The 27,610-nt window shown below is 36.1% G+C and overlaps 4 long non-coding RNA genes across 5 annotated transcripts; 2 read left to right on the top strand and 2 right to left on the bottom strand.

Annotated features, from left to right (window-relative positions):
* The first annotated feature begins 15,875 nt into the window (after window positions 1–15,875).
* Window positions 15,876–18,588, top strand: LOC145093753 (uncharacterized). Of its 2 annotated transcripts, XR_013703048.1 has the most exons (3): window positions 15,876–16,242; window positions 16,333–16,460; window positions 16,829–18,588. It is a non-coding gene; the product is annotated as an uncharacterized LOC145093753 (long non-coding RNA). The 2 variants fall into 2 exon arrangements; XR_013703047.1 differs by having other exon boundaries at window positions 16,333–18,588.
* A 1,614-nt stretch (window positions 18,589–20,202) lies between these two features.
* On the bottom strand, window positions 20,203–22,263 carry LOC145093754 (uncharacterized). Its single transcript, XR_013703049.1, has 2 exons — window positions 21,951–22,263; window positions 20,203–20,529 (listed from the first exon to the last, which is right to left on the bottom strand). It is a non-coding gene; the product is annotated as an uncharacterized LOC145093754 (long non-coding RNA).
* Window positions 20,439–21,542, top strand: LOC145093755 (uncharacterized). The gene is made up of 3 exons (XR_013703050.1): window positions 20,439–20,573; window positions 20,854–20,893; window positions 21,344–21,542. It is a non-coding gene; the product is annotated as an uncharacterized LOC145093755 (long non-coding RNA).
* Window positions 22,264–23,980: 1,717 nt separating the features above from the next.
* LOC145094847 (uncharacterized) lies at window positions 23,981–24,657 on the bottom strand. Its single transcript, XR_013703601.1, has 2 exons — window positions 24,343–24,657; window positions 23,981–24,244 (listed from the first exon to the last, which is right to left on the bottom strand). It is a non-coding gene; the product is annotated as an uncharacterized LOC145094847 (long non-coding RNA).
* Between the last annotated feature and the right edge of the window lie 2,953 nt (window positions 24,658–27,610).

Raw genomic sequence — 27,610 nt, forward strand, 5'->3', positions numbered from 1 at the left:
AGAGGTCGGGGTGATCGCATGGCACACACCATAGATTAGTCAGCTTGGGAATGTTTTACTCTAATAATGAACATGTGTTTTGAAAATTAATACTTTGATTATGTTATGGGGTGACAATTATGTTTTAAGTAATGTTTTATAAAAGAAATTTTTAGTCCTGAGTTTTAGGATGTTACAAGTTGGTATCAGAGCCTTGGTTTGAGGGATTCGGACGTACTCTCGAGTGTGTCTGAACTCAAACTAAGGAATTGGTATGAAAATTTTCAAAATGAAAAGACAGTTCTGTAAAAAGGAGTTTGAGAAAGAAAACAGTTTTAGAAAAGCTAAAAGAATTAAGAAAGAAAGGATTTTGAAAAGAGAAAAGGGGGTGTGGTGCATGCAATCAGTCGAGCTCAAGTAAGTACCCCAAAATACCCATACAAGTTATGTTATGATTATCATTTAATAGAAAAACATGCTAGATTAGGACTAAGGATCTAGGGAGGATGCCTTATGTTCCTGTTATATGTGCTTTTGAGCTGCATGATTGTGCTGGTTAGACAGTAGTAGGATAGCCTGTTTAGGTTATGCCTGAGTTTATGAGTTTGTGTTGCATGCTAGTACAGATTCTTGGTATGATATTATGATTGCTTGAGTATGTTATGGTTAGATTTTTTTCCCCTTGTCTGAATGCTGCTTGCTTTGTGCAATGTAGGATTCCGAGTGATGGGAGTTAGCCATTAGGTGGATACGTCACGTCACATGTGATCAGCGTTGAATAATCCTAGAGTGCTGGGTTTGGCCCTATTGCGCAACTCTTGTTTGAGTCCAACCGTTGTAGGGAAAGGTCTTTTACTCAAAGGATTATCCGAACCTCATCACATGTGTTGGTATCCAGGTAATGGCTAATTGGCATCACAAGGAGTCCTTCAGCAGCTGAGGACTGGTTTGGTTTGAGTCAGAGGTTTCCCTAGGGCAAGCCTAGGATGAGGTAGTGCTCGGAGCAGTAGTAGTGGAGAAGGGACCTGGTGGAGTCGAAGCAGTTCCTGAGGAAAGTACGGATAGATGTGGAAGCTAGTATGGGCCCGTACTACTGAAAGTAGAGGATCCATACTCGATTCGGGAAAGGCCGAGGCAAGACCGGGAACCTGGTAGTGCGTGTGTTTGGTATCACAGAGGTGATAAATATTCTGATAAGACGATGTATTATATTATCAGCATGGTGACGTTGCGAGAGAGACCAGTTGGCGGATCAGGCGCCGGAGAGGGATCAGGCTCGGGTTCATGAGCCGAGAAGCTGGAGGAGCGAATGAGGGAGTTGATATCAGCTGAGGTTACGCGCCGCATACTAGACCAGACTCCTGTGATCTTTGGCACGATCAAGGAGGGTATACTGGAGATCTTGGATGAGAGGCTGGGAGCCTTCCGTACCGAGATGATGGCATTGATGGGAGCCCGTACTTTGACATTTCGAGAGTCCATGGCTTGCGGGGCACCAGATTATCATGGGGCTAGGGACCCCATCGCTAGCAGCAGATGGTTGGCTAATGTCACCAACGCATTTCGTACAAGCCGGTGTCCCGAGGGGGACAAGGTCAGACTCGCCTCTTGTCTTCTGAAGGACAGAGCGAGGGATTGGTGGAAGGAGATCAGTCATGCTTTGGGGGATGATGTCGCGTTGGACGCGATGACATGGAGCGATTTCTCGGCCAGGTTCAGGGCGGAGTTTTCGCCGATTATTGAGATGCAGCAGTTGGCGCAGGAGTTTCAAGATTTGACGCAGACCACTGAGACTGTGGCGGAGATCACCGCCATGTTCAGGGAGAGGGCTCTTCTTGTACCGCAGTATGTCGCGGATGAGGAGATGAAGAAGGCCCGATACCATGAGATGTTGAGGGATGAAATCAGGCAGTTTGTGAGCCGGTCCAGCTGCAAAATGTTGGAGGATATGATCACAAGAGCTAGAGAAATAGAAATTGATTTGGAGCAGATCCGGAAGAGGAAGCCAGATGAGGTTCAGGCAGCTACAGGCTCGGGCAAAAGGCCCAAGGGATTGGATTCGAGATCGAGGGATTATCAGGACCGCAGCCGGTGCGGGAAGTGTGGCAGGGCGCACGGGGGTGCGTGCAGGAGTGGTAGCGGTGGTGAGTCTGGATGCTCCAAGTGCGGTCGGACTGGTCATTTTAGCAAGGATTGTACTGTTACCACCACACAGGGATCCGACTTGATATGTTTTCACTACAACCAGCGGGGCCACAAGAAGGCCCAGTGCCCCAGCTTGCTTCCGGCAGGACGGGTGATGGCACCTGCCCCTACAACATTGAGGATCACATACGGCCGTCAGGGCCATGCAGAGGCGCCTGCGGTAGGAGGCAGGGCTTTTCAGATGACTACCTTGGAGGCGCGAACAGCGCCGGACGTTGCAGGTATGCAACTTCCGTTTTCAGTTTTTTTAATTGTGCAGGATTATACTGTTATGGTTCTGCATCATTATTGGTATGAGTATTTTATTTTGTGCGGCTTGCTTGTGATCGGGTTATATGTCATCTGCATACCTTGGATATTTGAATGGTACTGAAGGGATGTGCCCTATCGGAGAAGGTCGCTTAGGAAGCAGTAACCGTAGCATGCCTGGGAGGGGCTTGCTATGTCTCGATAGTTCGGAGCTGTATAGTTTTAGAAATGGACTAGTTAGATCCCTAGCTATGGTAAGCTTGGGGTTCCTCAGCAGATCGATTAAGGAATGGTAGCAAGGATTGGGATTTCTTTTCGAGCATTGAGTAGCGAGGTGTAAGCAGGATCGAAGTGGGTGAGAATCCTACGAGTGTACAAGAGTAAGAGCGCGCAGTTCCAGAATGAGTACGCGATCTCTGAGAAGGAAAAGAAGTATTACGACGTTTGATGGATTGAGGAGTTCAGGGTTGTGAGTTTGAGAAACTCCCCATCAGTTAGTGCATGTAATGGTGATGGTTAGTACGTGATTGGGAATAGGTTGAAGGATCGCCTGTAGAACTCGAGTGGGTCGGAATGAAGATCTTGAGGACAGATAGCATGGGATGCTTTCGTGTTAGTAAACTATGGCAGAGGCAGCATGTAGAGCATGGTAGAGCGGCTGGAGAGCCGCACCTTGTTGGGTTTTGAGCATTCTAACAATCCTAAGTGTACATGCAACCCTAAATAATTTGGATCTATGTTTTCTCTATTATACATACAAATATGAACATCCAAGGTATTATCCTAATCTAGCATACAAAACAATGAATATAACAAGATAGAATACATATATATTTGATGTAGAATGTCTTCATGAAGCTTGAGTGCCTAGTGCCTCAAGTGTGACACCTCAAATGGTTCACACAACACCAATTACACTTCGAATGACTTAAGAGAAATCCACAACTCATGAAATCGGCTAGCCCTTCTTTTACACACACTAGTGGCCGATTTTGGTGAATAATATGATGCTTATATAGTGTGTTACAATTAGGGTTACACCATGTAAACCCTAATTGTGATGACCTTTCATTTCCATGACCCATGGGTTATGTAACCTCCATGGAGCATCCTATGGGTTTAACCCAACTTGATTATCCATGGAGCTTTGGCCCACTATACAAGTTATGGATGATTTGCACAATCAACCCATATATTTAATTAGTTTTCTTTTGATCACATAATTAATTCTAAATTAATTCTTGATCAATACTAATTAAATATTACTATTCTTATTATTAATATACTAGAACTTATAATATATTAATAACCATAAGTGTCTTATTTCTCTCATTTAGTCTATCCAAGTGCATGATGCCATGCAACCTAATAGGCCATGCCGAGTCGGGTCAAGTCGTACCAATTATAGTTATGGACTTAGACATTAATCCAACAGTCTCGCACTTGAATAAGTCTAAAACTATTATTGCGTATGACTTCAAGAACCGACTGGCCTTGTAGATGAACTCTGACCTTTGTCAATTATTTGTCCATTAGATAAGGGATCATATATTTGTCCATTCTAGATATCATATGGACTGAGACATGGATTATAATCATTCTCTCTGTCCATTTGTTTTTTCCTGATTTCCGATTTATGATGACTGACTCATTGAACAAATCAAATCAGTCCTGGCCCAGCCAAGCACTTCCATTTATCATCATCAAATCATCGAGGGGCCCACAGATATCACTTTTATCCCGAAGGTAAAAGGAATGGATAAACTTCGACTCATATGGCTTGTTATACTACTTGTTGAATCAAACACAAGGGCATGTTTTATAACATCGAGTTACCAATGCGTTTTCATGCAATCAATGTACTATCAACTCATAGTAACAACTCATATCTCTAGGTTTAAAGAATATAAGATATTATCGTCTCATGATCACTCGTGATAAAATCCATGAAGTGATTCCAATAAGCGCGGGTTGAATCCAATACTCAGAACTTATGAGCACTCATGAGTGTTGTAGCACTACCTTGTCCAACATCTTAGACCTCTACAAACCCAACCCATGACAGTCTTGATTCATATCTACTTCCAGCATATGACCGAATGTGGATGGTTTGAATAACTTAGTCAATCATAACAATGACCTAGTTATTCTGGAAGTCAAAACATGCAAAGTGAAACACAATAATAATCGAATCCAATATGGTCTCAGAACTTATGAATATAAATAAAACACCTTTATTTATCACCATATGATTACACATTATTCATTGTATACTGTTTCATCTATCAACTTTATTCTTAAATTTAAAACAATAGTTGACACATGCTCCAAGCGTGTACTCTATGTTTTCTAAACACTAGTCATGCCATACACCAAGTATGCATACTATGTTTGTCTATGATCTTTACTTTGTGAAATAGATCAATTGAACATAACTCCAATGATCCTCTTTTCACAGTCCCAAATCTTACTGCAAATGCAGGAATTCCAAATTCATGACATTTACTAAAATCTGTTAGATTCTAAACTTATATGCATTGATCCTCTTGAAATGATTATGCACCAAGTCACAAGGTCTTGACAACAAACATTACAAAGTATTCCAAAGGAGATCTACTCCTTGGAAACATCCTTCTTGCATTAAGTTTCCTTAATCTTACACAGATTGAAAATTCTAACTTTGAAACATTTCCAGATTCATTTTGACTATCACTTCTGAATAAGAGTTGCCTCCTTATAGATTATGTCAATATGTTCCTTCCAGAATTATCACTATACTTCCAATTGTCCTTGAGCTACTAATCTTTGGTAAACCTTAGATTGTCCTCGACAACTGTTTAATCCTTTTAGTCATATCCAATTCTAGACCTTTTCCCTTCTTAATGCCGCAAACATTTGTAAAATTTTAGAAAGGATGAATATAGCACATGTAATCGATCCTATATCCGAAGCATATGGGACACGATTCATGATGTCTCACATAAAGATTAAACCAGTCTTTTGCTATAACATTTCCATTTCTATTTTCCAAGTTCTCATAATTCAGATTATGAAAAGGGATGCCGTAATCATAGTCGAATTTTAGAATGCAAATAATGGACCCATATACAGAATTTCCTTATGTTGAGCCATTCCAACATGAAATTCATATATATGTCCTTGACTAAATGATTAAAACCTCACGATCTAAGCTTATAGACTTGAGATGAAGTATAATTTCCTCTCCCTTAATTATAGCAAAACAACTTTTTCCCAATTGAAACCTTTTGTTTTCTATAATTAACATTGCTAACTTGCAATACTTATCATAATTATCATGCTCCCACTAACATGATGATTATTAGCATAACACTTATGCTCCCACTACCTTTGACATGTACTTAGAAATTAGTTGAATTTCTTACCAAAGTTCAGATTTCTGATACTAGATTGTTTTGATAAAACTTTATCAAAATCATACACCTTATCTTAGATAGCTCACAGGTGTGTCTAATCAATTTTTAAGAACTATAAAAAGGGATGCCATAATCATAGTCTCAATTGTTTAGACCTTTTCCACTTCTCACAAGTCCATGTTAGTGTGCCGGTAAACCACACACGCTCCACTAACGACTTTGAGAATGCAAATATCACAATTGCTATCTAGCTAAAATCTACTTAGTGAAAGTGTTTCCTCACCATCATTTTCATGAATCGGAGAGAAACCTTATGACACTTAGATTTAATGGTGTATGTGTTCTTATCGATGTGAATTTTCAAAACCATAGTCACAGGACAAGGATAATGACAAATCCAAACTCATATGGATTGAACTCAATCTAATTTCTTGCCATCTGGCAGCTCAAGGGCCTGCCATTGCTTCCAAGTTGTTACGCTCCCAATTGAGAACTCTAAGAACTCATATGCAAAGCCAACTTTAACTAGAATGGACACAGAATATGTCAACACAATAGGTGATATACCTCAAGTTGTGTGCTAGTGAAGAACTTTAGGTTTTATTCTTGATTAGTTCTTGAGAATTTCAAGACTTTTAAGACTCCCACTGTCCTCTTTACATATAAGACTTTCTTGTCAGTTATTCAAGAGATAGTGTGGATTCTAATCAAGACAAATACTTCACAAAATTGGCATAAGTTGGTCTTTGTTTTATCCAAATCATCACAATTTACCAATTTCAAATGTACAAGAGTAGAAAACTTTTACTCTTACATTTGACAAGTGTTTTAAACCTTCTTAAAGACATGTGCACTCAAATTACAATCTTGGTGTATGACTCTAAGACTTGTATTGGAACGAAGTATGACTCGTATTCTTGATTTAACCATTTCAAAAATTCAAGATTCCTCTTATTAGTCATAAGAATGCACTAAGATTTCCTTAGAGAACTAATTGTGCTATGGTTTCTTAATCATTAAGATGATCACAAAACTGATACTAAAGTACTCTCCAATATTTTTAGATTTGAGAAACTTTTATCCTTCTACCTAATTTGATTCTTTTTATTAGCTCTGCCTTACATTGGAACTTTTTCCAATGTCTCAGAATTACACTTAAGCTTGTAAGTATAACCATATTTACTGAGCTTTAGTAAATTATGAAGAATAATCTTATCGATCTTTTGTGGTGGACTTGACCAGTGCACAAGAATGTGTACTCAATCCCTTAGTCCTTCACTTGACTCACACATCCATGTGAACAAGTAATTAGTCTTAATTTTCCAATACTTGAAAGTTCTCATTCATCATGCTATACAACTTGCATGATTCCAAGTTTCTATCCAACTGAAACTTGGGTGATGAGAATCTTTCCTTATTTGGTAAATTTAGACACTACCACAAATGAAAGAATCAAATTCATATTTCCACTCTTGCTCTCAATGGAATCTTATAAGCAACAAAAATTTCCATAGATGCCATTGTAAGGATATTTTAAAATAAATAAAATCAAAATTTTTCCTTTTATTTTAAAAAACTTTGCGGAAGAACTTGTCCTTACAATCCATATGAAAACTTGTTGTTATCTATTCCTAAGCAATAGCTCATATCTCCTAAGAAGTAGCTCAAGAATCCGATCTCTAAACTATGCGATAGAAATCCATCTATGCGATCAGATTCAGCATATTCTTTCTTTAAGTTTCTTTACTTTTCTTTAATTCTTAAAACATCAACATGTGACCCAGTCACATCGTATATCAAGAATCTCAGAATAGAAACTTAGCAGAGTTAGATAGTGGACTTTACCTGAAGAAGAGTCAAAGTTATTGACTTTAACACCCTTAGGTAAATTGGCAGCTTCGCAATCAATGCCCCTTCCTTTGGCAATATAAACATATAGACCCTTTGGTAATGGTACACGGGATTATCACAGACTTAGCTTTTTCTCTTTACCATTTGGTCAACCCAGTTGAATATGGCCGATCCCTTTTCATTGGGAAGAGAGAGCTTTACTGGATATCCAATATCACCATTGTCAATGTCCATAAAGTTTTAGGAAGATGATCTTAGCAAATAGATAAGATCATTAAGGGCCTTGTCATAGTCTGTTTCATAGGAGTTCCAAAGAAACTCACTATGTGACTTAGAAAGTGACTAAGCCACCACCTTTCTCAAGACTTTGACACCCAACTCTCCCGACTTGTCAATATGTGACTACATCTCCAAGATGTGATCACACCTAGACCTTGCCTTGCCAATAGGGCATGAGTGACCTTGAACTTGTGGGTTAGGGAGAATAATTGGAGGAGGTGAAAGAAGTATGATTTCCATGGGACATCATCTTCATTTAGGAAAGCTTGTTTCAAGAGATTTGGGAAGATCATAAATGTCTAAACCAGACATCTTTTGGGAGATATTCAAGATAGCTAATTTTAAGTCCTTAATATGACACCCAATATGAAATATTAAGGCTAGGACCCTACAAACTATTTTATAACTTAAAAGAGGGATGTCGTAATCCAAGCTATAAAATACTTGAAGGTAGGTGAATGACGATTCACCAATTTCCACCAAGATAAACGAAATGTGTTATTAGGTTTTAATTGGATTTGAAACTCCTAGATCTTTGAGATTCATTGAACTGTTGAATGGCATGTTTCAATCTCCAGTGTGCCCTTCAGGTTTTGTGACTGGGATGCCGAGGATCACAAAACAAGGTGTGAAGTAACCATGCAAATAATTTGGTACCCTTAAGTTTTTACCCCTCAATTGATGTGCCGGTTAACCACACACGCTCCATCGATACTATGATAAACATTAAGTTACCCTTTGCCTACCTTGTTAAATACGAGTTAGTGTGCCGGTTAACCGCACACGCTCCACTAACCGACTTAAACAAAGTGCAAAGTGTAATTTCATGGATTAGCACCTTATTCACATTTTCCTAAGTAACTAAGATTGGGTATTATTAAGAGTTTAGTTATTTAGTATTTATCATTATTACTTTTAATGAAGGGAGAATTATAGTCCTATCAAACCCGTTCGGCTAACGACCCTCCACCGGTCAAGGAAGCGGTGGGTGAGAGTGGACACCCATTAAATTGCCATTTTATAGGCAGTAACCTTATACCCCCCTTATAGACCGGCTTCGTGAATGAGGCCTACTAACGGTAAGACTGACTTTACTCTTATACATATATATAAATATTATTAACTTATAATATTATAAAGTATAAGGGTTGAATTTTAATTTTTAAAATTCTAAGGGCTAACTTGGAATTAAAGTATTCATAAGTGAAAACTTTTCAAATTCCCAAACTTGAGGGCAAGTTTTGAAACTATTCAAAACTAATTAATTCCATAACTTATGTGTTTAAAGTAGTTTTAATCCAAAAACTCTTCAAGTCCCATAACTTGAGGACAAGTTATGGAAGACTTTAAACTAATAAAAGAATGTAACTTTTCTTTATTTTATAACTTATGGAATTAATTAAGGCTACAATTTTATTTATTTATTTATTATTTAATGAAGAGACTCTTGGTCCTCCATAACTTGAGGACAAGTTATGGAGTCATAAAACCATTTAATTAGAACTAGACTCTTCATTTTGTAACCTTTGCCAACTTTAATGAGTTTTATGAAACTTAAATGTGACTTTTCATATAACTTGAGGACAAGTTACAAAAACACATTTTAGAATCATCTCTTAGATTAATTTGGATTGAAAACAACTATTTCACTCAACTTTTCTATTAATCTAAGCAACTCATAAGAACAAGATAATTCAAATCAAACTTTTTCATATAATCAGTCTAAACCTTAAACTAATACAAAACATGAATCTATTGACAATTATCTTTGAAATTGGATTAGCATGAATATTACCACATCAAAAACAAGTTTATAAGTCCAAAAACATCTTAGGGTAATGTTCCTAGTCCAATTCGAGCCAAAAAAGTCGAATTTATGATGTCTGGGGTTCCAACTCGTCGAGTGCACGAACCAACTCGGCAAGTTGGATGCATTTTGCCTTGGACTCGACGAGTCTGCTGGGCAGACAACATCAAAACTCGATTTTTCAACTACTTTTGCAAGTATAACAAGAAAACAAGCCTAGGCTCTGATACCACTGTTGGGTTTTGAGCATTCTAACACTCCTAAGTGTACATGCAACCCTAAATACCTTGGATCTATGTTTTCTCTATTATGCATACAAATATGAACATCCAAGGTATTATCCTAATCTAGCATACAAAACAATGAATATAACAAGATAGAATACATACCTCTTTGATGTAGAATGTCTTCATGAAGCTTGAGTGCCTAGTGCCTCAAGTGTGAAACCTCAAATGGTTCACACAACACCAATTACACTTGGAATGACTTAAGAAAAATCCACAACTCATGAAATCGGCTAGCCCTTCTTTTACACACACTAGTAGCTAATTTTGGTGAATAATATGATGCTTATATAGTGTATTACAATTAAGGTTACACCATGTAAACCCTAATTGTCATAACCTTTCATTTCCATGACCCATGGGTTATGTAACCTCCATGGAGCACCCTATGGGTTTAACTCAACTTGATTATCCATGGAGCTTTGGCCCACTATACAACTTATGGATGATTTGCACAATCAACCCATATATTTAATTAGTCTTCTTTTGATCACATAATTAACTCTAAATTAATTTTTGATCAATACTAATTAAATATTAATATTCTTATTATTAATATACTAGAACTTATAATATATTAATAACCATAAGTGTCTTATTTCTCTCATTTAGTCTATCCAAGTGCATGATGCCATGCAACCCAAATGGACCATGACGGGTCGGCTCAAGTCTTACCAATTATAGTTATGGACTTAGACATTAATCCAACACAATTTCTCCAGCAGCGGTCAGTGGTGGAAGGTGTTGTAAGACTACGGGGCGGCCGTAGCATTCACTAGTAGTCAGAGATGGAAGGTGATGTAAAACTGTGGGTAAGCCGTAGCATTCCATAGTAGCTTCGTTAGCGGAGTTGGGGCGAGGCCTTTATCTCTTAGTGATAAGATAGGGATCAGGAATGGGTAGTGGTTGAGTATAGTAGGGAGTTGCTTGTATAGCCCTAGAGAGGAGAGACCTTGGGAAAGGCCGCTCCAGGATGTAGTTGGGTGAGACCCTTGGGCGAGGCCTGTATGAGAGTAGCAGTATAGGTGAGACCTGAGAGCAGGGTTGCTCAGTAGTATGGTTGGGTGAGACCCGTGAGCAAGGCCCGTGCAAGAGTGGTTAGACAAGTGAGACTAGAAGGATAGAGGCGGGTGAGACCCGTGGGCGAGGCCCGTGAGTTTTAGTAGCACAGGTGAGACCTGGTAGGGACCGTAGTGTCAGATAAGGGATCGAGGATCCCAGGATTGTAGTGCCTGAATGGTAAAATAGATTGAGGAGTTATAGGTAGTCGAAGTTTCTTCGAAAGTCGCTGGGAGCGACAAGGAGTTGTGTTGGGACTAGCGACCGGTAAGAGCCGGTAATTTGTATATTATTAGAATGGTAGGGACCAGGGTGGTCTCAGTTCATCCGGAAGGCAGATAAGGGACGGCATAAATTTTCAGTCAGCAGCAGTGCTGGTAAGCGATTTATGGTGGAATTCAGTTAGTTTATCGTGGGTGCTCGGCCCCCAATTATACTAGAGAGAAGTGCCCAATGGATACTGGCGGTAATGACCCGTACTGGTAGAGGTAGCAGGAGTAATGGATTTGGTGAAGGATAGGACCTTCACAGTGACAAAGGAAATAGTTGGTTATGGAGCATCGCCTTGGGAAGGCAAGAAAATGCACAAGGAAAGAGGGGGTGAACCCCTATGGGTACAGCTGCAGTACTCGGAGAGTACCAGAAGGATTGTCGTTTGAGTAATTTGTGTTTCCAGATTGTTCAGGGTCAGGATTGACTTGAGATTATTATCCGCATGGATTATTGGTCGTCAGGAGGACCGGGCGAAAGGCCAGCGAAGATAGGCAGTTGGTGTTGGATTGATAAGTAGAGTATTGAAAGCAGATTGCAGGGCGGTTGGCCATAGCAAACTTCGAGGACGAAGTTTAGTTTAAGTAGGGGAGAGTTGTAACACCCAAAATCAGGAAGGCCAAGAAAGGAAAGAAAACCCTAAGTCAAAGGGTCGACTCGTCGAGTCCAAGGAGGAACTCGGCTAGTCCGAGCGGGATCCAGGTCAAGGAGTAAGTGACCGACTCAGCGAATTGGCTAAGGGGACTCGGCAAGTCTGGTCTGAACAAGGAAAACCCTAATCCCGGGAGTTGTATCCTATATAAAGGGTGTTATGTCCCTTTCTCAGCATCCATATCATCTTAGAGAGCCTGTAAACCCTAGATTTCGTGTGAACTTCCATCATTTGAGAGAAATACCTTTGGAGGAAGGAAACTTTGAAAGGAACTTGAAGATTAAGAAGGTTGCTTCAAAGGAGAGGTGTAGATCCGAGATCTACTTCAGTTAGTGTTCATCTTGGAGGTAATGAGCTGCTATCTTCCCTCCTTTGCATCTAGATCTATTTTGTTATGAGATTTGGGGGTTTTATGGTTGTTTGAGACCCAATTCGGATTTGGGGCTTAGATATGTGGTTGCCACTTCAGATCTAGTGTTGGGATGGTCCAATACGTCGTAAAGCATCAGATATTGAGTAGTTGGTGAAGCCCTTTTGTCCTAAAACCTAGCCCAAGAGTGTTTTAAGCCTAGATCTCTTTAGTTATACGTAAACTTTGCAACTTTACGTAAGGATTGAGCTTTGGAAGTATGGATCTATGATTTGGAGCCCCTGCATGGCTTGAAACGCCACTAAATGGATTAAGAACGTAAGCGACTCGGCGAGTCACATGGGTGGAATCGGCGAGTTGGTTGAAGTTTGGGCAGGAACTCGACGAGTTGGAAGAAAAACTCGGTGAGTCTGTTGAAGATTGCCTTGGACTCAACAAGTCTGTTCTTGGACTCGGTGAGTCAAGTGGCGAAACCACGAACCCTTCGAGTTGAGACTCGAATCAGTGAGTTGAGTGGAGACTCGGTGAGTTTGGACTGGACAGGACTCACAAATCGGTGAACTCGGCGAGTCGAGTCACGAATGGAAGGACTCTAAACATATGAACTCGGCGAGTCAGTAGGTTGAATCGGCGAGTAGAATTGACCTTGACCAGGACTTTGATTTTGACCAGAGTTGACTTAGTTGACTTTCAGAGGACAGTTAGACTAAGTGTTGCATTGATATTGGTAGCTCGGGGAGCTAGTGGAGCAGGAGTTCAGAGAGTTGCAGGGCAACAGCTAGAGGGATTATCAGCAAGTTCAACAAGTGCAGGTGAGTTTCCCTTTGTGTGAATGGGTCTAAGGCTACAATGCCGACCCATGTAGTTATGAGTAGAAGACCCGGGGGTTAGCCCTAGGCACAGTAATCTACTATGATATTCAGGACGAGGTCCAATGATAACGGGTGGGTGCCCAAGGAATGGTTTATGTGTTAGTTTATACTTATTGTCTGTGTGATACTTGTATGTGCCTGGTAGGGAGGCGAGTGTGGGCGAGGTCCCGTATCTCACCAATAGCAGAGTGTGGATGGTGTTCCACATCTCAATAGCAGCAGATCAGGGGCGAGGCCCAAGTTAGGGAAAGAGTGAGTGTGGGTTGGGCCAGTATCTCACTATCAGTAGGAGCATGGACGGGGCTCCATGACTCATAAGTAGCTGGACAAGGGCGAGGCCCAGGATAGGCGAGGCCTTAGGACATGATTTGTTAGTATGTGTTTAGCTTATCTGTTGTGATATTTTTATGTGCTATTATATGCTAGCGGGCGAGGCCCTGTGACAGGCGAGGCCTAAGTGAAAGAGATCTGTATGCGAGCGGGGCTCGAAGCCAGGCGAGGCCTGGAGCGGCGGGGCCGTTGTTGCGTGCGAGGCCCGAGGTAGGGGCGGGGCTCAGAATAGCGGGCGTGGCTCAGTATGTGCAGTATGTGGTTATGCATGGTATGTGGTACGTTGGGGAACTCACTAATCTTCATGCTTACGGTTTTCAGTTTTGGTTTCAGGTATTTCCGGTAGCGGAGGGAAGAGCTCGGAGTGATCGCATGACACACACCATAGATTAGTCAGCCTGGGAATGTTTTACTCTGATAATGAACATCTGTTTTGGAAATTAATACTCTGATTATGTTATGGAGTGACAATTATGTTTTAAGTAATGTTTTATAAAAGAAATTTTTAGTCTTGAATTTTGGGACGTTACATATCTACCACCCCTATCACTACCCAATGCATATTTATAACGGTAAAAACCCGATACCAGACCGAACCAGTAACAACCCGGGACCAGACCTGGGCCAAACCAGATTTTCATATTAGTGGGCCGGTTTTCGATATAAGAGATTTAACCCGGACCAGACCGGAAAACCAAAGGTTATGATTTTTTCTTTTTTTTAAATATTATTTTTTATAGAATAAAGTGCAGTTTTTTTATTATAAATGTTATTTTTTCTTGTTAAAAATACAATTTTTTTAATAAATACTGCAGTTTTTTCAAAAAATAGTGTTTTTTTATATAAAATGAGCTGTTTTTTGCTATTTTTTATAAATAAAACCAATTAAATGCACTTTTTTCAATAAATAGTGCAATTTTTTCAATAAATAGTGCAGTTTTTATAAAAGGAACTTTTTTATTTTTTGTGTTGTTTATTAGATTTAAAAGCAGTTAAATACGGTTTTTAATAAATGATGCAGTTTTTTTATAAGTAATGTAGTTTTTTTTAATAATGTTCGTATTTTTTTGTAGAGACCTCATTTGCACGTGGTCTAAGTAGAGTCCTGTAATGTATGATTTTGAAGTGATAGAAAAGGTTGTAATGTTCATTGAAAAGTTCAACACAAAAAAGGAGATGTTGCCGGTTTTATGAAAACCGTTGATACAAACTATTTTACGAGAAATTATAGATGTTGATCAACATCTAGAAATGTGTTCAACAAAAGTGCATCTTTGTCACATGATAATACAATTATTTATGTTTAATAGAAAAGTTGAAAGATTTCACATGTTTTGACGTAAACAACAAAGATACGGAACCCATTTGTAACCGTGAGCATGACTGGACCAAAAATGTAAACAACACTGCCAAAGTCTAATTTGGTCCAAAACCTGAAACCCGGTTTGGTACCCGGAAATGGACCAGACCGAACTCAGACCCGATACGATCTAAATTGGTCCAGTTTTGGGTTAGAGTATATTCACGATCTTCAGTCTTCGGGTTTTCGAACTTCGAGCCGGTTCGGTCCGGGTCCAACCCGTTGTTCATCCCTAATTATAAGTGTATAATACTTACATGATTAAATCAATTTAAATGTCATCTCATATTATTTTATTTTTTGCACATATAATAAGCACATAAAGTATGTAATTATATAGATACTTCATATCTATGTCTAAGATCAAGGTAACTATGCAATCACTTTGATTTGCAGATGTAGTTTTCGAATGCTAGTTCCACATCTAGTACTTTGGTTTATTTTTCAAATGACCTATTACCAATAATAGTTTATTTTAGTCACGACTAAATACTATTATTATTTTTATAATTCTGTAGGTCATTATTATGGTTATATACCATTTTATTCGTTTTAATTAACTCTTTAATACTTCTTTAATACTTAACCTAGATTATATAAATATAACTAATTATCATAATTTAAGTATTCTCTCGTTTGATTATATATTTAATTACAACATTTTATTAAGTTATTTATTCATCATCAAATAATGTAAATAACCACTATGGAACCATATATTTAATTACAACATTTTATTAAGTTATGTATTCATCAAATAGTGTAAATAACTACTATGGACCCCTTTTTTTCTATTAAACATATAATTAAAGCACAACATCCTTATGAATAGTACCTAACCCGGGTTACTGTTCATAAGGATGCTTTTAACTCAACCAAGGTTACTTTGTCCACCGATCCACCGCCTCCATCATCAGCTTCTAAATTCTCAATGTCTACTCCACCTTCTCCAACGCTCGCCTTTTCCGCTGGGTTACTACACACTTCCGGTTCGTTGCACCCCGCTATTATTTGTGTATTCGAGCTTTAAAGTGACTGTTGGTGATGAAACAGAGGTTGAAGAAGCCACCGGTTTCTCTATGTTTTCGTAGACACAGAGTCACCGTCTGCCGCCCACCGGTTGACTTCCGTCTGCCGACTCCCTTCCGTCGGTCTTTACGACCTTCGTTTTGCTGAAAATCGAATCGACAATCGACTGGTGTTCGACTTCGTGTATACTCGACTGTCTAAAATCGATCGACGGTCACACCCCTTCTCTAAAATCGAACGACGACGCCCCGGTAAGTGGTAATTTATCGTTTTCCTGCCTTAATTCGTCATAATCTATCCTCTATTCTGCCCTAACTCGTCATCTGTGATGTTGTTGGCAGTTCACAATCAAACGATAGTAGTAGCACTGTTAACATGCCGATTAGGTCATTCTTTGCACGCCTGAAACAAGTCTTACTGCGGTACTACAAAGGGGGCAACGTATGTTGCTTTACCCCCCATTTCTAAGGTACATAGCTCTAAAATTTCGGTACCTTTGTCAACCGACTCGAATTTTTTTTCAAGTCAATCCTTTGTTCGATTCTGGTAAGCTTTTGCATTTACTAACGGATTGGATTTGGAAATTGGAAATTATCTGATTTTGAGTATTTGTGTGATAGGATTAAGTAATCAGCTGAAATGAACTGTATGTGATAGTGTTTGGATATAACACCCAAAACCTATTGTGTGAAACTCAATATTAGCTCACTTTTGTTGTTTCCCAGGACATTGAAACACCCCATTGTTTATATGAAGTGCATGTGTTATAACTTATCTTTTATTTCTCAATTCATGAAAAATTTGAAGTTGAAAATCAAATATTTTTTGATCTTTTAGGAGTGTTTGATGTGCAATTGCACTATTTAAGCTCCTTCAATCACAATATTCAGAGATCGGGTAAAAGTATAATCATTATGCAGGCACCAATTAGTGTGAGTGCTTATTCTGATAAGTTCACAATACTTACAGAAAAGCATGCAATCCCATCGCCAAATCTTTTTGATAATAAAGGGAAACTATGTTATAAGGTAATTAATTACTTTCTTTTTTTCATTAATTACCATTTGGACCTTGCTTACATCTTGCAAAAGTTATGATGAACATTAAACTTATATTTCGAATGGATGAACCATGTATGGATTTTACTAAACTGATAAACTATTTGATTCAGTTTAAGCCAATTTGTGTGTTGGTTAGGACAGAAAGTTGAAGTATACTTCTGTTTTGCAGCTAAAGAGGTAATTGTAACAACCTTCATATTCATACTGATCAAATGTTTTAAAAATCTTTTAAATTCATTATTTGATTTAATTCTTATTTGAGCAAGGGACAATTTTTTTTTCAAGCTATATGATAGTTTTTAGTTGTTGTAATTAAGTCTTGAGAATTGTTTTAAGCTTTATATATCTTTTTGATATATTCATTTTGTGATTGTTGTTTTATTTGAAAATAGATATTATCAGTTTTCCTTTCATATTATATGGTTTGTGTAAGAGCCTTAGTTTTTGGATTTTTTTTTTCGAGTTGACAAAAGCTGTTTGCTTTCAAGAAAGTTGTAAATATGAATTACTTATAGGATAAAATTCCAACTAATTTAGCTACAGATGAAAAGACCGTTTTCAATGGTATTTTCAAAGCCAAGTGTTAAATAACTAAATGTATATTAGTTGGCTAAAAATGATGTTAAAAATTTCGGATGCTTTTGAATAAGAATTTTCATGAGTGGAAGTGTGTTAAATTTATTATTTGATGTAATTTTTGTTTGGCTAAATCGGTAATTTTTTTTATGATACACAACATATATTTGATTTTTTTGGAAAAAGTGTTTCACATTAAATTTTAGGTGATAATAAGTTAACATAATTTGAATTTTATTGTGTGTAGGTCCTCTAATCCATATTTGATCTTTTGAATGCAATAATTGTTTTTGTTGAGTTATCTATTGTAGATATGTTTACCTGTAGATTGTTATAGGCTTACACATTGAATTTTATCACAAATTGTATATGTTTTATATAAGCATATTTATAATTGATAATTTGCTCAATTTATCAATTGATGCAATTTCCTTTGTGCCTTACGGTGGAAAAAAGGTAGCCGATCCAAGCTGAAAGAAAAAAAAAGGAAGAAATCTTACGGAAATTGAACTATAAGCTTGCAAATTAAAGACCTTAGAAATTGTGACCGCTAAAGTTTGGTGTTGCTGGGAATAAGTTATCAAGAAATAATATATGTCTGTATATAAATTCTTAAGCTTTTTGATGTAAGCCCACTTGAGAGCTTCTTCTTTTTACCCTTTTTGGTAATTTAATTGTTTACAAGGTTATATTTCGGTGAGCGTAACCTTCAAACAAACAATTTTTTGTTTCGTATGCAGTCACTTGGTATCAGGATTTAAAGAAGGAGGCGAGCTTCAAAGGAATCCAAATGTTATTGAGATACTTAATAGGCATTTTACTTTCATTGAGTCTATTTTATTTTTTTGTATTAAAATTGCATTATATGTTTTTGCTATATAATTCACATCCAACCCATGCAAAGCATGGGCACCTACACTAGTTATTATTATTATAACGCATACCCATATTTCTTAAAAATAGTGTTTATATATATATATATATATATATATATATATATATATATATATATATATATATATATATATATATATATATATAGCGATATATTTTATAAAACTCTTATTTATAAAACTTATTACTCTATTTCTACAAGGTAAAATATAAAAATTATTTTAAAGATATAAGCAAGGTTGTAGAACTCGTTACTCGATACATGTTTGGCCGACTACCGAGTAGCGAGTACTCGGAAGTACTCATGAATTACTCAAATTTAGTAATTCATGTAAAAATATTTTTAGGGAAATTATATATGTCAAAATCATAAGTTAAAACCATAATTTGATTGAAATATATAACAAAATTGGATAAATGTGAATACACAAAAACTGAAAAACACATAATGGTCTCACTTCGTGAGTAATTATTTAAAATTTAAGATATATATATATATATATATATATATATATATATATATATATATATATATATAGTAATAATCACATGTGTGTGTTAAATAATAAATCATTAAGTATATTATAAATATTAATCACCGAGTTGACCTCGTTTTACAACTTAGCTCAGTTCAGTAAGGGGTCGATCAGGAATTACTCAGGAATCTGTAACACGCATCGGTAAGGGGCCAAGTAGCGAATATTCGGAGGAGTAATCGGCTAACTCGGTGAGTTTTACGACACTGGATATAAGTGTTTATTAGCTATATAAAAGCTATTACACCAAAAAAAAAACCTTTTAAAACACACAAAAATTTATTTTTATGTTTAAATACACTTTTTATATTTTATTCCTTTTGAATTAATACCAAATTGTATATAAGTATTTTTATCAAGTAAATACTTCACTTTTACGTAAAGTATATATATTTCCAAAATATACTAAAATCACATATACATCAAGAATAATACAAATTGAAATAATTATTTCAATATGTATAAAACTCATTTCTATATAGATATAATAATAATACAAATTATATTCAAGATATATATACTTAAAGTATACCCGATTTGTTGTATAAAGTATAAAAATCATATTTTACTTTTATTTGAATTGTGTTTCACCACTATATGAATATATAATCTTATGTAATAATTTCATTCCATATGAAACTCATTTTTATGCAAAAACACTTTTACATAACTCACACAGACCATTAAATTTATACACACACTAAAAACACCAAAGAACACACATTCGAAACCAAAATATGAAACTTTAAGCTTCACTGTTTTAACCTAACCCAAAACCCTTGAATTTTTATACAAGAAATATTGTATAAACTAACTTGAAGTGATAAAAACAAGTAATCATACGTTTTATGTACACTTTTCTTAGTTTAGGGTTTAATGACGGTTTTCGTGTATATAGTGTTATATTTAGTCTTTTTTGTGATGCATGCATGCAGGGCCGGCCCAAGCCCAGGGCGAGCTGGGCCACGGCCCAGGGCATCAAATTTCAAGGGGCATCAATTTTTGTTGGTCTTTTATGGGTTTATGGTACTTGGGCTGCTACAACTCTTGATCCATTAATACTGTCAAGTCCGGTCCAAATGAAAAAGGGCAGCATCAAACGCTTGGATACCTACCTAATACACAACAGCGGCAATTTAAAATACATTTGGAACGCACGACTCTTCAATCTCCTAAGCAACATAGCATGCCAAGTAATTACAATTACAGTTGGAGAAGACAAAGCGTTCTTCTCAGTGGCGTTCTGGAGATGACGATTCCAACAAATATTAACATACGTGTTGATCTCAACAGATAATACACACGATTCTCTTTCTTCTCTCGTTCTCAGCCTAAAAAAGATTTAAATCCTCATAATTTCATAGTTAATATGCCCTGTTAGTCTCTTGTTCTCGTGAATATCTGGTACCATTTTCATATAGGCCATTAATCTCCAACTCCTCATCAATTCTCGCTTCAGTGGACTGCCTATCTGTATAGTTTTAAAGAGCTGTCAATTCTTCTCAAGTTTCAAAGGTTTGCTCAAGATTTCTTTTACATTCCCCTGTAAATTCTTAGTTATGACTTTTGAATTATATTTTTGAGTTTTCTAGTTATTTTATCGAAATCTGTATTTATAAAATTGTTTTATGCTTATCAACAAGTCAAATTGTCTAAGTATTTTGTACTTAGCCATGCTTTCTCAATTGTCCAAACTGGTATAAACTTATAAATTATAACTTTGAATTGCATTTTTCTTCAAAACATCATATAAATAGCGAGTCTAATGAAACTTAATTTTCTACTTATCTTGCAGATTAGTTTTTGATCATTTATTGTTGTTACTACATCAAAAGGTACAAATCTTGTAAATTCGTTAACATTAAGTTATGTAATTGTGTCTTGGTTTTGCATTTTATTCTTTTTAAGTTGTTTTTTGTAATGTTTATCAATTAAACAGTATTTATTAAAATGTATGTTTTTTATTTCAAAATATTTCATATGTTGTTTTCTGAATAAACTGATGTTTATAAAAATCTAGTAGGTTATTTTAGTTTTTGAATATTTTGATGTAACAGATTTTTGGAAAATCTTGAAAATACGATTATTGAAAATCTAATGTATTATTTTTTTATTTTAGTTTCTGAAAATTTGATGTATTTGAAAATCTGATAAGTTATTTTAATTTCTGAAAATCTGATAAGTTATTTTAATTTCTGAAAATCTGATATGTTAATTTGGTTTATGAAAATCTGAAATGTTGGTTCTTGTACTGATTGATGTTTTTGTTTCTTTTGTGGTTACAGATAGCTAACTCAAGAAAGATTAAACGAGATACTAATTTTGAGTATGAAAGTCAATTTCAACAGATTCTTTGTTATCATAAATTAAAAGACATTTTTGATTAAAAAATACACGGGGACATAGTTTTAGATGAATTTATGTATGTTATTGTTTGTATAAACTTGAGTTAGTTTGGCTATAAAATGTATTTCACTTTTTCTATATACATTTTCTATATAAAAGGGCATTAATTTAGTATCTCGCCGTGGGCATTTCAAATCAATGGACCGGCCCTGCATGCATGCATGGATTGTTTTATTGCATATTAAGAGCATATTTTATATATATATGAACTCAGTAAGAAATATTTTCGGTTTTGGCCATACGAGAGTATTTGAGGAAGTATGAAGCTACCATAAGGTATCATACCTCTATACTTGAACTATAAACAAAAAGGAAGTCTTCTACATGTCCAAGACAAAAAAAAAGTTAGTTAGAACGCAGCTTTGAAGATTTTAGAATTATGATGATTTCTATATACCGAAATTAAGTATACTTTCGATATAACCTTGATTCTTGTATCCAAAATAACAAGAATTGAAGAAGATATCATCTTAATCATAAACATACCTTATGATTTTAAAATCAGAGAAGTTTGAAGCTTCATAACCCAAGCATTCAAGAACTGCGTTTACTTCTTCTTTTCTATCTTTTTGTTCTTATTTTCTGCATTCATCTCTTTGGATATCCTATATCTCCAGACATCTCTTTGACATTTACATTAACCAAAACGCTGAAAAAAACTCCATAAATGATGGTTTACATATGAATAATGATACGGTAAAGTCTCTCTGACAAATCGTGTTTATAACCTCAAGTTTGGTCTATTATTCTAACGTGCAGAATCTGCTCTCGGGCTTGAGTTTGTGTTTGCGTATTTCTCTTGTTTTACTAGCTAATACTCACATATACTCTTCCATAGTATATATTAATTATATTTAGGCATTACTTAATGTCTATAGGGTGTCCTAAAGTCAAATCAACAACCAACTCCTCTTGGACTTTTCTCCATTCATAATTTACTTCACATGCTCAAGGCATGGAAGTCAAGCTTTCTTCTAGGTTTTATCCTTCATTTCAACCTCCTAACTTGTTATAAATGCATTGAATAACCTCTTAGGAAAATATTGAAAGAGTTTTAGGTGATCTTAAGTCAAGAAATTGATTAGAAAAATCACAAGAAGCCAAAGAAGACACCATTCCCCAAATTCGTGTTTATAAATAAAAGAAGCCAAAAATGTGGTTTGTATCTTATAAACTGTAGGTTTGTAATTTTTTTACATGTTTCTAATATTAAAATAAGTTTTCCATAAAGTTTAAGCTGCAAACTCTTGACCAAACATTTTATAAAAATCTTTGGTGCACTTGGGTCATTTCTGACGTTAATAAAATGACAGGAAAAAGAATGGCTTAATCCATTAAGATCTTGATGTTATGGCTTAAAATACATTTCTAATTATGATTGCAATTAGTTTAATTCAGGTTTTTGTCCATTACGTGCTTAAAAAGTGCCTTAAGGGCTAATTTTGTAAAGATTTCTCAAAACTGCCAAAGTTACATTCATGCTCCTGAACTTTGGATTTTTATATTTTATGATTAGAATTGATAAATACAATATTTATAAATATATATTATACACATTTAATATTTATTTTGATAATGTAAGTCCTGACATAATATTAATCATATTTTTTATAAACTTTATAAAAATATGTTATAAAACTATAATGTTTATTCTAAACATTATTTACACACTTATAACATTTAGGGGGTGTCTGATAGTTGGTAATTAAGTCAGATCTGACTGAGTTAGAGGCATGATTCTGTCTAAAGTCTGACTGACACCATGTTGTTTGATTACACATTTGACTGACTGTGCTGAATAAAATAAAAATGACTATTTTATCATATTGTTCTATATACAACTCAATTTAAACCTGTGATTTTTTTTCCTTTTAAGATATATTCTTAATTACAATTACAATATATGGCCATGAATATCAAAATGATAATTTCATTCTAGCTTGTTTTCATAAAATTCTTATTCATATCTAGCAATTTTCAATTCATTTGCCGAAAATACCCTTTCCTCTTGAAAATTTTTGAGTTTTTTTTTACAAACACCAAAAGATCAATTTTTATGGTGTGTTATCCAAAACTCAAAGTAAAAACTAGTCCTCAAATGTTTCAAATCTTTTTTCATGTTCCTTTTATTGATTAGATGCCACAACAGAATAAATAGACCAAAATACCCTTTGTTCTTATTAGACCAACCTTTGTGTCTAATGACTCAAAATCCATCTGATCCAACAAAGACAGTGATCCATTCTATACTTGAACAAAAAAAATACCATCATTAAGTTGTAAAAGAATGCATATTTTGGATTTTACATAATGAAACAAGAAACAATTCAGTATTCAACTTTGGGGATTATTGCAACTTTCAAACTTTTTGTATAAATGCAAAAGTTTTTTTGATTTTGATGTAGATATAATAACAATAACAATGCCTATAGGTCTAGCTTGCAATCCAGATTGACAATAGATACAATGGTCTTCTATGTACAAAATACAAATTGCTAAAACTTTCAGCTCAAAAATTAAATTTTTTTCATGTTTCTAGTCTTTATTTAAAAAAAATAATTGCATACATACCCAATAGATTCACAAACCAAACGACATACACATAATGACATGAAAACTGAAATTCTAAAACTGGACAATTTATATGGGCAATGATTTTTTCTGAGTTAAATATTCACTACAATTCACCAAAGGCTACAACTTTGCGATTTTTTCCCCAAATGATGTTAATTCTCCAATGATTTATGTGTTCTCCCGCCCACTTACTTCTGGTTCAAACCCTAAAAAATCAAACAAACATGGTGATAGAAGCCACATAAATCAGAAGCGAGGGGAAGCAAAAATCTTGGAGAAATCAGAAGCGAGGAGAAGTAGAAACCTTTGAGTAATCAAAAGCTTTGAAGAACCGATGCTGGAGAGGCAAAATCCAGCGAAGTTGATTCTGATAGGGCAGAAGCCAGCGATGCATAGGCCGGCAAAGAAGCAGAAGTCGCTAAAGAGAATGTCGTTCAAGGGAGGGTGTTGCTCAAAGCATGTTCGTTCTAGGCAAAGGAGGGTTTTCGTGGAAATTAATTCAATCAGCGATTGTATTTGGCTGATTCGGCCGGACTCTTTTTCCTCGGTCAAAAGCTCAAAATATCATTATCAAACGGTCTGATACGGACCGAGTCAGATCTCACCTCTTGCAGGACCAATAAAAGGTCTATCAAATAAGCCTTTAGATTAAAATGTTATATAAATATAATATTTATTCAAATATTATTTATTCGTTTATAATTATATAAATTCATTTATATAATTATCATTAAGGATTTTAATTATGAATAATTATAACTCTAAGTCCTTAAACATCTAGCCTAGATTCACGTGTGTTACAATTATCTCCCCTTAGGCTGATTATGTCATGGAATCATCAACAAAAAAGGCTTGTATAATGACTTTCGCATGTTACATTTCTATTATAAGTGGTAATCGTAACTCTTATGTTATTTCAAAAGAGTATCTAACTCAAGGACTTCATGATTACTGGTGGTGCTCAATCTTACACCCATTATTTATCCTATGTTGGGCTTTGAATCGTAACATTCTAGTTACAAACTCGTTCCTTATTGGAGACTCCTTCTCATTCTTAAAAAAAACTTAACTTACGATAAGATCCTTACTTCGACTATTGTAACAAACTGATGGCTCACGCATCTAATGACCTTTCGTCATATGATGCAATGGCTAGACTCAGGTCTTTTTGAGTAATACTTCAACATGGATGACACCTTCCTCCATGTTCTAATGTGATGTAATCTCATTATAGTAGGTAGTAACTCTAGCAACAGGCTGCTTACCTTTACCAATGGTCGTGACACATCTGTTGATTTCTTTGATTTCCCTTTCCTTTAACCTCTTGAATTGAGTCGGATACTACATCGAACATGGTTCTATGAACCATTTTACTTATTTCACATACTTATTCTCAATTCAGACTCGATTTGATATGACCACTAGGGTTGGAATAACAGCCATCCTCGTAGTCACTACCGAAATGTGGTAACAATGGAAACAAATGAAACAAACTCAAATACTAATGTCTTAGTAATCTTGTGACTTTCCCTTATCCAAGTGTGAGTCTTATTCTTCGGGTAGTATAGGCCGTTACTACCTTTCACACCTATTCATACTCGTCCCAAGAATTATCTCGCAATCCCCAAGTTCTTATTTCCTAAAATCACAAAATGATTTAACACATATGAATGTGTAACGCCCGGGTTTTAGGGCTAAGCATTTTTGTCAATGTAATAGTCTAGGTCAACTCTTGTAACTCTTTTTGAAGTAATAAAGATGAAATATTTGAGTATTATGTGAATTATGTGTGTTTATGTGTTTATTATTTAATTATAAATGTATAATTAATAAAGAATAAAAATAAGCGTCAAAATTAAAGTGTGAGATAAGCCCGATATCTTTACACAAAGTTGTAGTGGTCGAAACAAGGATTCCAGGGATATAAGTAACGCCGAAATCCGAGTTATAACGAAGAAGTTATGACCCGTCGAAGTTTCACGACAGAACCGACACGGTACCGGGAAGCGTGAATAGTGAATTTACGATAGAGCGAGATTTAGCCTTAGCAATCTAAATGAAATTCGTAGAATATGTTAAACTAAGAACATCGATAAAAAGAACGCCCAAATCTGACTTCGTATGAAGAAGTTATGATTTTTCGAAGTTTCGGATTAGCAGTGTACAACCCGAAATTCGAATATTAGATCGAGCGGTTTTTAGCCGACACGAACTAAACGAGAATCGGAGATCTCGTTAAGAGTAGCGTAACGAGAAGAAGATGGGTCAAAATGGATGTCGGATGAAGGAGTTATGAGGATTTAACGGATCAATCATGTCCCGGCCCGTTAATAATATAAAATTTAAAATCACCTCAAAATTAGCTGACGGAGTCTAAACGAAAGTTGTAGAGTACATTCCCACCTTCGCGTGGATATAAAGAACGTCGAAAACGGAGGTCGTACGCCAAAGTTACGAATTTTTAAAGTTGGAAAGTGAAATTGCGAAATCTGATGCTAGAACGATGACGTGGCAAGATCCTGACCGACGCTTGCTGATCACGGCTCGCTTCGGATGGCTGACACGTCGCCTCTTAGATGCCCAGCGTTCACATCGGACGCCCAACGTTCTCCTTACGCACCGCGTGCGAGGACGGAACGCCTCGCGTACTTCAGTCTCCTGCGGTCCAGCTTGAGCCACGTCACACCCTTCGGAGGATGCCACCTGCTGACCTTATCCGAACCATTACGCCCAACATCGGTCCGAGGTATGCCCAGCGTACCGAGGCCTCGCAGGCTATAAAAGGCGGCCGAGGGTTCCGACTTTTTCACACCAAAATCACTTCTCTCTCTAACTTCTTTCTCTCTCTACAACCCCAAACCACCCCTAAACCCTAGAAAAACCCCCTAGCACCCTAAGGAAGCCCCAAGGCTCCCGGAGTCCCATGAAAAAGGGGTCTTTCAGTTTCGAAACGCTACTCCAATTAAGTTCCGGTTTTCGATAAAATTCGATGTAAGTGTGCTACGCTTACGCAATTTTTAATATAGCTTTCAAATAATTATAGGAATGTTATTAGGTCCTTAAAATAATTATTTGGGCTATTATTATGAGTTATATTGAGTGTTATTAATGCTTATATATTAATAATAATATTTAGACAATTAATTTGTCGCGGTTATTGTTAGACTAAACCCTAGTGGTATCGGTACTAGGTTTTATCGAAGGAAAATCGTTTTGAGAGTATCGAAGCGCTGTCCGAGTGCTGAGTCACCACCTTTCAGGTGAGTGCATAGTTACTTTCAGCTTACACATAGATATGAAGTATTTTATATAAATTACGTGCTATGTGTGCATATAATCTGAATACTTGCTATCTATGCCGGATGAACATTGTTATACATGTTTTCAATGATTTAAAGTGTATATTTATTTTATATCTACGAAAATGTTGGGGTAAAACATTGGTAGATGTAATAGGTGATGTGTGATAAAATGATGAGAGGCCTCGATATTGATGTTGTGATTCTGTCATCTAGCGGAGTATGGATGACGACCACAGACTCTTCTAGACGGTCCAGTGGAACACTAGCAGG

This window comes from Lactuca serriola, chromosome 3 (assembly GCF_051521515.1).
Source record: "Lactuca serriola cultivar US96UC23 chromosome 3, Lser_US96UC23_V15, whole genome shotgun sequence".
NCBI lineage: Eukaryota > Viridiplantae > Streptophyta > Magnoliopsida > Asterales > Asteraceae > Lactuca > Lactuca serriola.